Here is a 12930-nt window from a genome sequence, read left to right on the forward strand (position 1 = left end):
AAGGGCAGCACGGTAGCATTGTGGATAGCACAATTGCTTCACAGCTCCAGGGTCCCAAGTTCGATTTCGACTTGGGTCACTGTCTGTGTGGAGTCTGCACGTCCTCCCTGTGACTGCGTGGGTTTCCTCCGGGTACTCCGGTTTCCTCCCACAGTCCAAAGATGTGCAGGTTGGGTGGATTGGCCATGAAAAATTGTCCAAAATTCTATGATTAACCTAGGACAAAAGTTCGGCGCAACATCGTGGGCCGAAGGGCCTGTTCTGTGCTGTATTTCTCTATCTCTATCTATCTATTACCATATTTTGAGCTGTGGTTCCATTCTGGTATCTTCCCGTTCCGTCCAAACGGAACATTCCTATTATCCTGAGCGTGGCAACTCTCTGCGAGCTCTCCCAAACAGATTATCTTTTTCCTTGTGTGGCTCTGTTAAGTATTTTCTTTTTATTTTATTTTCATGTACTTTATGACCTGTTTGAGCTGCTTGCAGAAACATACTTTTCACTGTACCTGCCCAACTCCTCTACCCACCTATCCAACTATAATTAATTGCAGTTCTACTCTTCAGTTCTGTAGAAGGGTCGCCATCATAGACTTGTCAGGATAACTGTTTCTCTCTTCACAGATGCTGCTAAACCTGCTGCCTTTATCCAGCATTCTGTGTTTTGATTTATAATTGTTCATGCGTTTGGCTGGGGGTTACATGATTTGACATGCGAACTAACAGCGAAAATTCATTAATATTATGGACAAATTTCGACATTCTCCTTGCCTAATGCTAAAGCAGTTTTTTAGGAGTGACTCTAGGCGCGGCCGCGTTGGGTCCTGCTGTGATTTACGGGCTGGAGATGGATAACAGTCCTAAAGGATTATTTTAATTGCATCGCTGGTTAAAGCCGAGTGTGGAACCGCTTGACTGGTTTATATAATTCCGAGGTCCTAGAAACTGAATCTCTTTGGTTTGCCTGCCTAAACTTTTCTAATCTGCCGGGGGTGGGTGGGGGGGGGGAGGTGGGAAGGTATCACTTTAGCGCACACACTGACAGCACATCACACAGCCCTGACTGAGTTCGGCGGCGCCACGTGCGGGAACCTGGCTCCTGGTGGCCAGGGGGACCGCGAACTGATTGGCGTCCCCGGCTGATTGACAGGGCAGCACCCCCCGCTGGACCAATGGGACCCCGGTAACGGCGGCGGCCAATCAGCGGCAGAGGGAGCGGCCATCACCGCCCGGCTTCCGGCTCTATAAAGGAGAGCGCAGGGCGGCTGATGCAATCAGCAGGGGCTCGAGACGGCAGGTGCACAGGGCAGCGGGTGAGGACGTTGGAGGAAAGCTCAGGTAGGGCAGGGGGGGAATGGCTGGGACAGGGCTGAACCGGGCCGCGGCCTCCCGCCCCACCGCTTTCACCTCTTCTTGCCCCACCGCTTTCACCTCTTCTTGCCCCACCGCTTTCACCTCTTCTTGCCCCACCGCTTTCACCTCTTCTTGCCCCACCGCTTTCATCCTTCCGCCCCATCGCTTTCATCCTTCCGCCCCCCACCGCTTTCACCCCCCCCCACCGCTTTCACCCCCCCCACCGCTTTCACCCCCCCCCACCGCTTTCACCCCCCCCACCGCTTTCACCCCCCCACCGCTTTCACCCCCCCCACCGCTTTCACCCCCCCCCCACCGCTTTCACCCCCCCCCACCGCTTTCACCCCCCCCACCGCTTTCACCCCCTCCACCGCTTTCACCCCCCCCACCGCTTTCACCCCCCCCACCGCTTTCACCCCCCCCACCGCTTTCACACCCCCCCCCCCACCGCTTTCACCCCCCCCCCCCCCACCGCTTTCACCCCCCCCACCGCTTTCACCCCCCCCACCGCTTTCACCCCCCCCACCGCTTTCACCCCCCCCACCGCTTTCACCCCCTCCACCGCTTTCACCCCCTCCCCCCACCGCTTTCACCCCCTCCCCTCCCACCGCTTTCACCCCCTCCCTCCCCCCCCACCGCTTTCCTCCCCTCCCCCCCCCACCGCTTTCCTCCCCTCCCCCCCCCACCGCTTTCCTCCCCTCCCCCCCCACCGCTTTCCTCCCCTCCCCCCCACCGCTTTCCTCCCCTCCCCCCCCCCCCACCGCTTTCCTCCCCTCCCCCCCCCACCGCTTTCCTCCCCTCCCCCCCCCCACCGCTTTCCTCCCCCCCCACCGCTTTCCTCCCCCCCCCACCGCTTTCCTCCCCCCCCCCACCGCTTTCCTCCCCCCCCCCGCTTTCCTCCCCCCCCCCCCACCGCTTTCCTCCCCCCCCCCCCACCGCTTTCCTCCCCCCCCCCCCCCACCGCTTTCCTCCCCCCCCCCCCCCCCACCGCTTTCCTCCCCCTCCCCCCCCCGATTTCACCCCCTCCCCCCCCCCGATTTTCACCCCCTCCCCCCCCCGATTTCACCCCCTCCCCCCCCCGATTTCACCCCCTCCCCCCCGATTTCACCCCCTCCCCCCCCGATTTCACCCCCTCCCCCCCCCCACCGATTTCACCCCCTCCCCACGGTGGATGCTGAGTGGGGGAAGATGCAGCCTCACCTCGGGTGCTGGCGGGTGGAGGAGGGTCGGGGAGATGCGGAAACCTTGTGCCGCAGCCCCGTTGTGACCGTGCTGACCACCCCCATCTCTCTGATCTGCTTTAACGCATCTCCTGTGGGGCTGTGTAGGTATTGTTGATCATGTACAGCCCCGTGTGTTTCTCCTTCTCTTCGCCATCTAATTAATTTATGGGGCATTTTCTGAACTTGCTCCTCTGGAATTAAACGGGGCAAGGGGTGAAATTCAAACGAAGTTGTGTGTAGGCATGTTCCTGCAGCTTCACAATCATACTCCTCTGTTCAGATGTACTCATTTATAGTTTAATCTCAGTTGAAGGTCAGATCGTGTGTGTGTGTGTTGCCTCCTTATCAGGTGACTTTCCTGGTACTTTTTTAAAGTGCATTAATGTGAAAGGAAGGGAGGAGAATCTACTTAAGGAAGTGTAGCATGACGCACTCCCGTCTGCATCAATGGCTCCCAAGTGTAGATGGTCAGTAGCTTCCTGGGGTCACCATCACCAACAGTCTGGCCTGGTCCACTCGCGTTGATGCGACAGTCAAGAAAGCCCAACAACATCTCTACTTCCTACGGAAGTTAAAGAAATTTGGCATGTCTACATTGACTCTCTCAAACTTCTACAGATGTGCGATAGAGAGCATTCTATCCAACTGCATCACAGCTTGGTATGGCAACTGCCCGGCCCAAGATTGAAAGAAGCTACAGAGTGTGGTGAACTCAGCCCAGCGCATCTCACAAGCTAGCCACCCACACATTAATTCTGTATACACTTCCTGCTTCCTCAGGAAGGCAGACAGCAGTATCAGAGTCCCCTCCCACCCAGGGATTGCCTACTTCCAGACCCTTCCATCAGGCAGAGGGTACAGAAGTCTGAAGACCTGCACATCCAGACATGGGAACAGCTTTTTCCCAGCAGCTACAAGACTCCCCCTCGGACTGATCTGTTCCCTGTAAGAACACTATTCATGAAGGGTCGGGGAAATGCGGAAATTTTGTGCCGCAGCCCCGTTGTGACCGCTCATGTATTTTGTTTTGTTTGGCTCTTGTTCCGCACTGTAACTAATCACTGTTTATTGATATGCCATTTGTCAATGTTCTCTGTTGATGATTCTTTTTGTCTACTGTGTATGTTCCCTCGGCTGCAGAAAAATACTTTTCACTGTACTTCAGTACATATGACAAATCAAATCAAATGGGGGGGGGGCAGTGCTGCTTTCTTGTGTCATCTGTGGCTGACATTTATCATCCTCTATTTAAGGGGAGGCTAGTTTTAAGTGCATGATGATGGAGAAAGGATGTGCAGAAAAGTTTGATTAAGTAGAGTGCGATTAGACATTTTGAAGCAAAAGCTGCCTCAGCTGAATGGCCTGTTTGTGCGTTATTCATTCTGTATATCTTGGAAAATACTTGAAAAACTCACTCCTTCAGTTTTCCAGGTTTCAAACGCCTAGATTTTCAAGATGCGTTCTCATCCACTTCCTTTGTCACCTGACAAATTACTTTTCTCAGCTAAGGTTCTCAAGTAATTGTGGCATGAAGGCTTTAGAGTATATTTGTGAAACTGAACCACCCTTTCAACTCCCAAGTTTTCCAGAACAGCTGCAGGCCATTTCATCCCTCTGCCTTTTTTGTCATTTTGTGAGGAGGCTGATCCTGTGACCTAACACTGTGTACTTGCTGTTTCCCCCATAATCCCCTCAACGTTACCGAGCAGTCATTGACATTTGTGGAAGAACATTCCAATTTTCATCGATCATTTTGAATGTTGAAGTTTTTCCTGGCTTCTTCTGAAAGGCCTGTGTCTAATCTTTAAACTTTACACCCAATTCCTAGATTCCCTGACCAATAGAAATAGGGCAGATCGTCTTAAAATCTTCAATCAATTCAGCCCTCTTGATTCTAGGAAATGCAGCCCTAGTTTGTGTAATCTCTGATTTATCCCTTGGGATACAGGTATTATTCTGCTAACCCCACTGTCTGAGGCAGAACCAAGCTGTCACAACTTTGTTGTCCTATTTGACCCTGAGGTAAACGTATCCGCACTATCATTAAAATGGTTTATTTCCACTACTGCAAAAAGGGCTGATTTTGCCTTATCTCAGCCCTTGCTGAAACCATACATTTTATTACCTCCAGACTTGATCTCTTTAACACACACTATCCTCCATAAACTTGAGATCATCCTAACTCACTGAGTCTAGTTTACAGTGCGTCTCTGCACTGACCCTGTGTCACTGGTTACCACCCTCCAACCTGAGAAAGATCCCCTTATTGCTGCTCTGTTAGTTGGCCAATTCTCTATCCATGCCAGGATATTACCTCCAATACCACAAACCCCTATCTTGCGTAGTAGCTTTTGTGTGGCACTTGTCAAATGCCTTTTGAAACTCCAAATATGCAACATTGACTGGTTCTCTTCTATCAATCTTGGTTGATACTTTCGCAAAGAAATCTAGTAATTTCCCCTTCATGAAACCATGCTGACTCTGCTTGCTCAGATTATTACTTTCCAAATGGTGTTTTCTCCTTAATAATTGGTTCTAGTATTTTCCCAATAACTGAAGTTCAACTAACTAGCCTGTAGTTTCCTGCAATTTGCTTCCTTCCCTTTTTGAACAAGGGCACCACATTGGCAGTTTTCCAATCTTATGCCACAGTTCCAGAATCCAAGGATTTTTGGAAAACGACTAAACGCTACCTCTTTTAAGATCCGCTCCAAGGGACTTGTCAGCCTTTAACCCTATTGGTTTGCCGAACACCAATTCTCTGGTGATGGTGACTGTATTTAATTCCTCTCCCGTGTTATTTAAAACTATTTATGGGTGCTTGTTGTATCCTGTCCGGTAAAGACTTATGCAAAATATCTATTTAATTAACTTCTGCCATTTCCTTGTTCCTCATAATTACTTCCCCAGTTTCATTCTCTTAAGGAGTTGATGCTTTACTTTTACTATTCTTTTCAATGTCCCTAAAAAAGCTTTTATTGACTTTTTGTTTTGTTTCTAGCTAGTTTTCCCTCATAGTTTATTGTGGCTCTTGAATTCACTCAAGACCTCTTGTCCTCCTGTAAGGCACTTCTTAAAACCTACCTCTTTTAACCAAGCTTTTTGTTATCTGACCTAATATCTGCTTGTATGGCTTGTCTTTTGATTATTTTCTGTACCTGTATACAGTATGACATTTAAAAAAAAATTTTTTTTTTGAGATTTTCACAAAATATCAAAAACAGAAAATATCAACAAGAAAACAGCAAAAACAGAAAAAAAAAAGAAAACCCCTCAAAACCAAACCCCCCCCCAGTAATTACAAAAAGAAGTAATAAATTAGCACCCGGCATATTCAACAAACCCATGTACACATTTCTCCCCTCCACCGCGTGGCTGCTGCTGTTGCCGACCTATTTTTCTACCGTTCTGCCAGGAAGTCGAAGAAAGGCTGCCGCCGTCTAAAAACCTTGTACTGATCCCCTCAGGGCAAATTTCACCCTCTCCAATTTGATGAACCCCGTCATAACATTGATCCAGGCCTCCACGCTTGGGGGCTTCGTATCCTTCCACTGAAGCAAAATCCTCCGCGTGGCTACTAGGGACGCAAAGGCCAGAACACCGGCCTCTTTCGTCTCCTGCACTCCCGGCTCCACTGCTACCCCAAATATCGTGAGCCCCCAGCCTGGCTCGACCCTGGATCCTACCACCCTCGACACCGTGTTTGCTACCCCCTTCCAAAATACCCCCAGCGCTGGGCATGCCCAGAACATATGGGCATGGCTCGCTGGGCTCCCCGAGCACCTAGCACCTGTCTTCGCCCCTGAAGAACCTGCTCATCCTCGTCCCGTCATATAAGCCCTATGTAGCACTTTGAACTGTATGAGGCTAAGCCTTGCACAAGAAGAGGAGGAATTCACCCTTTCCAGGGCATCCACCCACGTCCCCTCCTCAGTCTCCTCACCCAACTCCTCTTCCCATTTTCCCTTCAGCTCCTCCACCGAGACCTCGTCTACCACCTGCTTTACGTGGTACACGTCCGAAATCCTCCCTCCTCCAACCCACACCCCCGAGAGCACCAGGTCCCGTACCCCACGTGGGGGCAACAGAGGGAACCCCTCCACTTGCTGCCTGGCAAACGCCATAACCTGCATGTACCTAAACATGTTCCCCGGGGGAGCCCAAACTTCCCCTCTAACTCACCCAAGCTCGCAAACCTCCCATCTACAAACAGGTCCCCGAACCTCCTAATACCTACCCTGTGCCAGCTAAGAAACCCGCCATCAATGCTCCCTGGAACAAACCGGTGGTTCCCCCTATCGGGGACTCTGTTGAGCCTCCCACCTCCCCCCTATGCCGTCTCCATTGCCCCCAAATTTTGAGGGTAGCCGCCACCACCGGGCTCGTGGTATACCTCGTTGGAGGGAGCGCCAACGGCGCCGTTACCAGCGCCTCCAGGCGCATGTCCACACAGGACGCCATCTCCATCCACTTCCATGATGCCCCTTCCCCGTCCATTACCCACTTACGCACCATCGCTGCGTTGGCAGCCCAATAGTACCCACAGAGGTTGGGCAGCGCCAGCCCCCCCTATCCCTGCCCCGCTCCAAAAACACCCGTCTCACCCTTGGAGTCCCATGCGCCCATACAAATCCCGTAATACTCCTGTTGACCCTCCTAAAAAAGGCCTTCAGGATAAGGATGGGGAGGCACTGGAACAGAAACTAAAACCTCGGGAGCACCGTCATCTTGACTGACTGCACCCTGCCCGACAGCGGCAACATGTCCCATCTTTTAAACTCCTCCTCCATTTGCTCCACCAGCCTTGTGAGGTTAAGTTTGTGTAGGGCCCCCCAGCTCCTAGCCACCTGGACTCCCAGGTACCTAAAGCTCCTCCCTGCCCTTTTCAGTGGGAGCCTACCACTCCCCCCCCCCCCCCCCCCCCCCCCCTCCTGATCCCCCGGGTGCACGACGAACGACTCACTCTTACCCAGGTTGAGCTTGTACCCTGAAAAGCCCCCAAATTCCCTGAGAATCTTCTTCACCTCCGGCATTCCCCCCACTGGGTCTGCCACATATAGCAACAAGTCATCTACGTAAAGTGACACTCGGTGCTCCTCCCCACCACGCACCAGACCCCTCCAATTCCCCGACTCCCTGAACGCCATGGCCAGGGGCTCGATTGCCAACGCAAAGAGCAAGGGGGACAGGGGACACCCCTGTCTCGTCCCCCGGTGCAACCAAAAGTACTCCGATCTCCTATTCGTGGCTAAGCTCGCCATCGGGGCCTCGTATAACAGTCTCACCCAACTGGCAAACCCCTCCCCGAACCCAAACCTTTCCAGCACCTCCCACAAGTATCCCCACTCAACCCTATCAAAGGCCTTCTCCGCGTCTAATGCCACCACTATCTCCGCCTCCCCTTCTACGCCGTCATCATTATAACATTCAGAAGCCCACGTATATTGGTGTTCAGCTGCCTTCCCTTCACAAACCCCATCTGGTCCTCATGAATGACCCCCGGCACAGTCCTCTATCCTTGTGGCCAAGATCTTCGCCAACAGCTTGGCATCCACATTTAACAGCGAGATCGGCCTATACGATCCACACTGCAGGGGGTCCTTGTCCCGCTTAAGGATCAAGGAAATCAGCGCCCGTGCATAGTCGGGGGCAAAGCCCCCCCCCCCCCCCCCCTCCCTTGCCTCGTTATAGCTCCTAACCAACAGGGGGCCCAGCAGGTCTACGTACATTTTATAAAATTTGACCGGAAACCCATCCGGTCCCAGCGCCTTCCCCGACTGCATGCTGCCTATCCCAGTGACCAGCTCCTCCAGCTCAATCGGCGCCACCTGCCACTCCTCCACCTTCGGAAATCTCAGCTTGTCCAAAAAGCGCCCCATTCACCCCCCCCCCCCCCAACCGGGGGTTCAGACCGGTACAATTCCCCATAAAAGTCCCTGAAGACCCCGTTAATGTCTACCCCCCTTTGCACCACATTTCCTCCCCTATCCTTCACTCCACCAATCTCCCTGGCCGCGTCCCGCTTACGGAGCTGATGCGCCAGCATCCTACTCGCCTTCTTCCCATATTCGTACACCGCTCCCTGTGCCTTCCTCCACTGAGCTTCCGCCTTTCTGGTGGTCAGTAAGTTGAACTTGGCCTGAAGATTACGCCGCTCCCCCAGCAATCCCTCCTCCGGAGCCTCCGCATATCTCCTGTCCACCCTCCCCATCTCCCCCACCAACCTCTCCCTCTCTCTTTGCTCTCCCCTCTCCCTATGGGCTCGGATGGAAATCAACTCCCCTCTAATCACCGCCTTCAATGCCTCCCAAACCGTCCCCACTCGGACCTTCCCATTATCATTGGCCTCTAAGTACTACTTGATACACCCCGAACTCGCCCGCCCACCTCATCCGCCTGCAGCCCCACCTCCAGGCGCCAGACCGGTCGCTGGTCCCTCTCCTCCCCCAGCTCAAGGTCCACCCAGTGCAGGGCATGATCCGAAATAACTATGGCCGAATACTCGGCATCCTCTACCCTCGAAATCAGCACCCTGCTCAGAACAAAAAATCGATCCGGGAATAGGCTTTATGCACGTGGGAGCAAAATGAATACTCCCTGGCCATCTGCCTCGCGAACCTCTAAGGATCCACCCCTCCCATCTGGTCGATAAACCCCCTCGATACCTTAGCCGTCGCGGGCCTCCTGCCCGTCCTGGACATGGATCGATCCAATGGGGGATCCAGCACTGTATTAAAGTCCCCCCCAATATCAGGCCCCCCGTCTCCAAATCCGGAATGCGGCCCAACATGCGTCGCATAAAACCCGCATCGTCCCAGTTCGGGGCATAGACATTCACCAGCACCACCCGCTCCCCCTGCAGCTTGCCGCTCACCATCACATACCTCCCGCCACTGTCAGCCACCACCTTTGACGCCTCAAACGACACCCTTTTTCCCACCAGGATCGCCACCCCTCGGTTCTTTGCATCCAGCCCTGAATGAAACACTTGGCCTACCCATCCCTTCCTCAGTCTAACCTGGTCCGCCACCTTCAGGTGCGTCTCCTGGAGCATATCCACGTCCGCCTTCAGGTGCGTAAACACCCGGGTCTGCTTGACCGGCCCATTCAGCCCCCTCACATTCCAAGTTATTAGCCGGATCAGAGGGCTCCCTGCCGACTAGCCATAACACATCCCCTGCCCGCCCTAGGCCAGCGATCCCCGCTTGGCCCGTTCCCCACGGCGGCAAACCCCCACCCCGGCCCCCCCTGCATCCTCCAGCTCCTTCCTGGCCATTTCAGCAGCAACCCGGTACCCATCCCAACCCCCCCCCCCCCCCCCTCCCCCCCAAAAAGGCTAGGACCACTCCCAGCCGCGTTACTCCCTCTATAGCACGCCCGTGAGCCAGCTAACTTCATGGGCAGCACGGTAGCATGGTGGTTAGCATAAATGCTTCACAGCTCCAGGGCGCCCAGGTTCGATTCCCGGCTGGGTCACTGTCTGTGCGGAGTCTGCACGTCCTCCCCGTGTGTGCGTGGGTTTCCTCCGGGTGCTCCGGTTTCCTCCCACAGTCCAAAGATGTGCGGGTTAGGTGGATTGGCCATGTTAAATTGCCCGTAGTGTCCTAAAAAGTAAGGTTAAGAGGGGGGTTATTGGGTTACGGGTATAGGGTGGATACGTGGGTTTGAGTAGGGTGATCATTGCTCGGCACAACATCGAGGGCCGAAGGGCCTGTTCTGTGCTGTACTGTTCTATGTTCTATGTTCTAACTTCTGCTGACCCCGGCGACTCCCGCCACACCTCCGACTCCACCCAATGTGGGGCTACTTCTCCTCCATGCCCATCAGCAGACCCTCCTCGTCCCTCGCGCGGGGAAAAAAGCCCGTGCTTCTCAGCTCCGACCCCGCCCCCATCCACCCTCAGCACGGGAAACCAAAGAAAAGCCCGCGCTTTCACCCTGCCTGACCCCACCTCCTCTAGGGTAGCTCCTATTGTCGGCCCCCACCACCAGCTCCCCACACTCCAAGTCTACCCCCCCGACTCGAGCCCATCCACTGAACCCACGCAAAATGACAGCGCCCCACCTGCCCTAGAAACAACACAGAACCAGTATAAAACAGAGAACCTCCCCACCAGAAAGTAGCACAGTTACATACAAACCCCCTCCCCCGACCCTCCGTTAGAGTCCAACTTCTCGGCCTGCACAAAGGCCCACGCCTCCTCCGGGGACTCAAAGTAAAAGTGATGGTCCTTGTAGGTGACCCACAAACGCACCGGCTGTAACATGCCAAACTTCACACTCTTTCTGTGGCGCACCGCCTTCGTCTGGTTGTACCCGGCCCTCCGCTTAGCCACCTCCGCACTCCAGTTCTGGTGGATCTGCACCACCGTGTTCTCCCACTTGCTACTCTGCTCCTTCTTGACCCACCTAAGCACGCACTCTCGGTCAACGAACCGGTGGAACCGCACCAGCACCGCCCATGGTGGCTCATTCGGCTTGGGCCTCCTGGCCAGTATTCTGTGGACCAGCTCCAGGGGCCCCTGGAAGGACCCAGCTCCCATCAGCGAGTTCAGCAAGATGACCACATAGGCCCCCAGGTCTGACCCCTCCAGCCCCTCCGTGAGGCCCAGGATCCGCAAATTCTTCCGCCTCGACCGGTTCTCCATCTCCTCGAACCGCTCCTGCCGCCACTTATGGAGCGCCTTATGCATCTCCACCTTTACCGCGAGGGCCGAGGCCTCATCCTCTCTTTCGGAGGCCTGCTGTCGGATCTCCCGGATTGCCACCCCCTGGGCTGTCTGCGTCTCCAGCAGCTTGTCAGTAGTAGCCTTCAGCGATTCTAGCAGCTCCACTTTGAGCTCCCGAAAGCAGCGCTGGAGAGTCTCCTGCTGCTCTTGCGCCCACTGCCTCCATTCCTCTAGGTCTCCGCCGGCCGCCATCTTGTTTTTCTTCCCCTGCTTTTTCCTAGGCGCTGCCACCGCTATTTTGCTGGCCCCACTCCTGGTCCAGACCATAGAACACTGGGGATCTACTGCTAACACCTTCCCACATCGGGAACCGTCGGTCAAGTACCGCTGGGGGCCCTAAAAAGAGCCCAAAAGTCAGTTCCTGGCGGGAGCTGCCGAACGTGCGGCTTAGCTCCACATAGCCGCAACCGGAAGTCGTATATGACATTTTTAATGGCACATGTACATGGGGTCCCAAATGTATTTAAACTTCCATTCTGTCTGGCTTTTAACCGCTGAGAAAGTACTCTGCTCTTTTTGATCCACAGTGGATGACCTATTTCTCTACATTGAAATCCATTTGCCACAAATATCTCTTTGGAAGTTTCTATTGCAAGACTATCTTTGTGTCATCAGCAAACTAAATATATGGCTTTCTATCTTATCTTCAGTCGTCAATAAATATGACGAGTAGTTGATACCCCAGCACATCCGCCGAATACAACTTTATCAGTAACAGCCAGGACTGCAGATAACTGAAAACAGCACTGAGAAAAATGTGTTTAGTAATTTGCAGTTAATTAAGGATATTCAAGAGCACTTGATGCATGCCAGTGGTGGGGGTGGTTCTTTTTGGAGTAGTCGTGCTGGAGTAGTGGTGATGGAGAGAAACTGCTAGAATAGGCTGGGGGGAACAACAGGGATAGCATAGTGGTTAGCACAGTTGCTCCACAGCTCCAAGGTCCCATGTTTGATTCCCAGCTTAGGTCACCGTCGTGCGGAGTCTGCACGTTTTCCCCATTTCTGCGTGGGTTTCCTCCGGGTGCCCCTCTTTCCACCCACAGTCCAAAGATGTGCAGCTTGGGTGGATTGCCCACCTAAAATTGCCCTTAAGAGTCCAAAAAGGATAGGTGGGGTTACGGGGATAGGCTAGAAGTGTGGTTCTTCTATACATATTGATATTGTCTGTCCCAGTGTGTCTTCTGCTCCCTCCCCGCCATGCCCGGCCTCTCCTTTGGTATCCCCCTTTTTTGTTCAGGATGTACTGTCCCCTGGCTTTCCCCTCCCTCCCCCCTTTCCCTTTTATGTTTTCTGCTGCCTGCCGTGCAGGTTTGAGCTCCCCCCATAGGAAATAGAGAGGAAACATGTGAGGTAACATTAGATGGTGGTTGCAGCTGTGTTTAGTAATCAGGGTCTTTTAAAGAACGGTGAATTGGTGGGGGGATGGGGAAACATATATATTGCAAATATTTGTGGGCGAGGCATAACCTAACTGCTATCTTGTTCAAGATGTCAAAAAGCCAATATGTTCTTTGTACATTGGCATAACATTGTTTCAGTTCAGTTTTAAAACTGTGTCCAAGTTAATCCCTGACTTTATTGTGCAGACGTTGTTCATTAATATGTTGAACTAAAACAAAATACTGAA

General features: G+C 53.4%; 1 protein-coding gene across 2 annotated transcripts in view; it reads left to right on the plus strand.

Annotated features, from left to right (window-relative positions):
- Positions 1–1191: 1191 nt before the first annotated feature.
- The window catches only part of tdh (L-threonine dehydrogenase), a 34503-nt gene continuing 22764 nt past the window's right edge, over positions 1192–12930 (plus strand). The window contains exon 1 of one of the 2 annotated variants that reach the window (XM_038799982.1): positions 1192–1337. The gene's annotated coding sequence lies outside the window, so the exon portion shown is untranslated. The remainder of the gene's footprint in view (positions 1338–12930) is intronic. The other variant, XM_038799983.1, reaches the window with a different exon arrangement.

This window comes from Scyliorhinus canicula, chromosome 6 (assembly GCF_902713615.1).
Source record: "Scyliorhinus canicula chromosome 6, sScyCan1.1, whole genome shotgun sequence".
NCBI classification, from domain to species: Eukaryota; Metazoa; Chordata; class Chondrichthyes; order Carcharhiniformes; family Scyliorhinidae; genus Scyliorhinus; species Scyliorhinus canicula.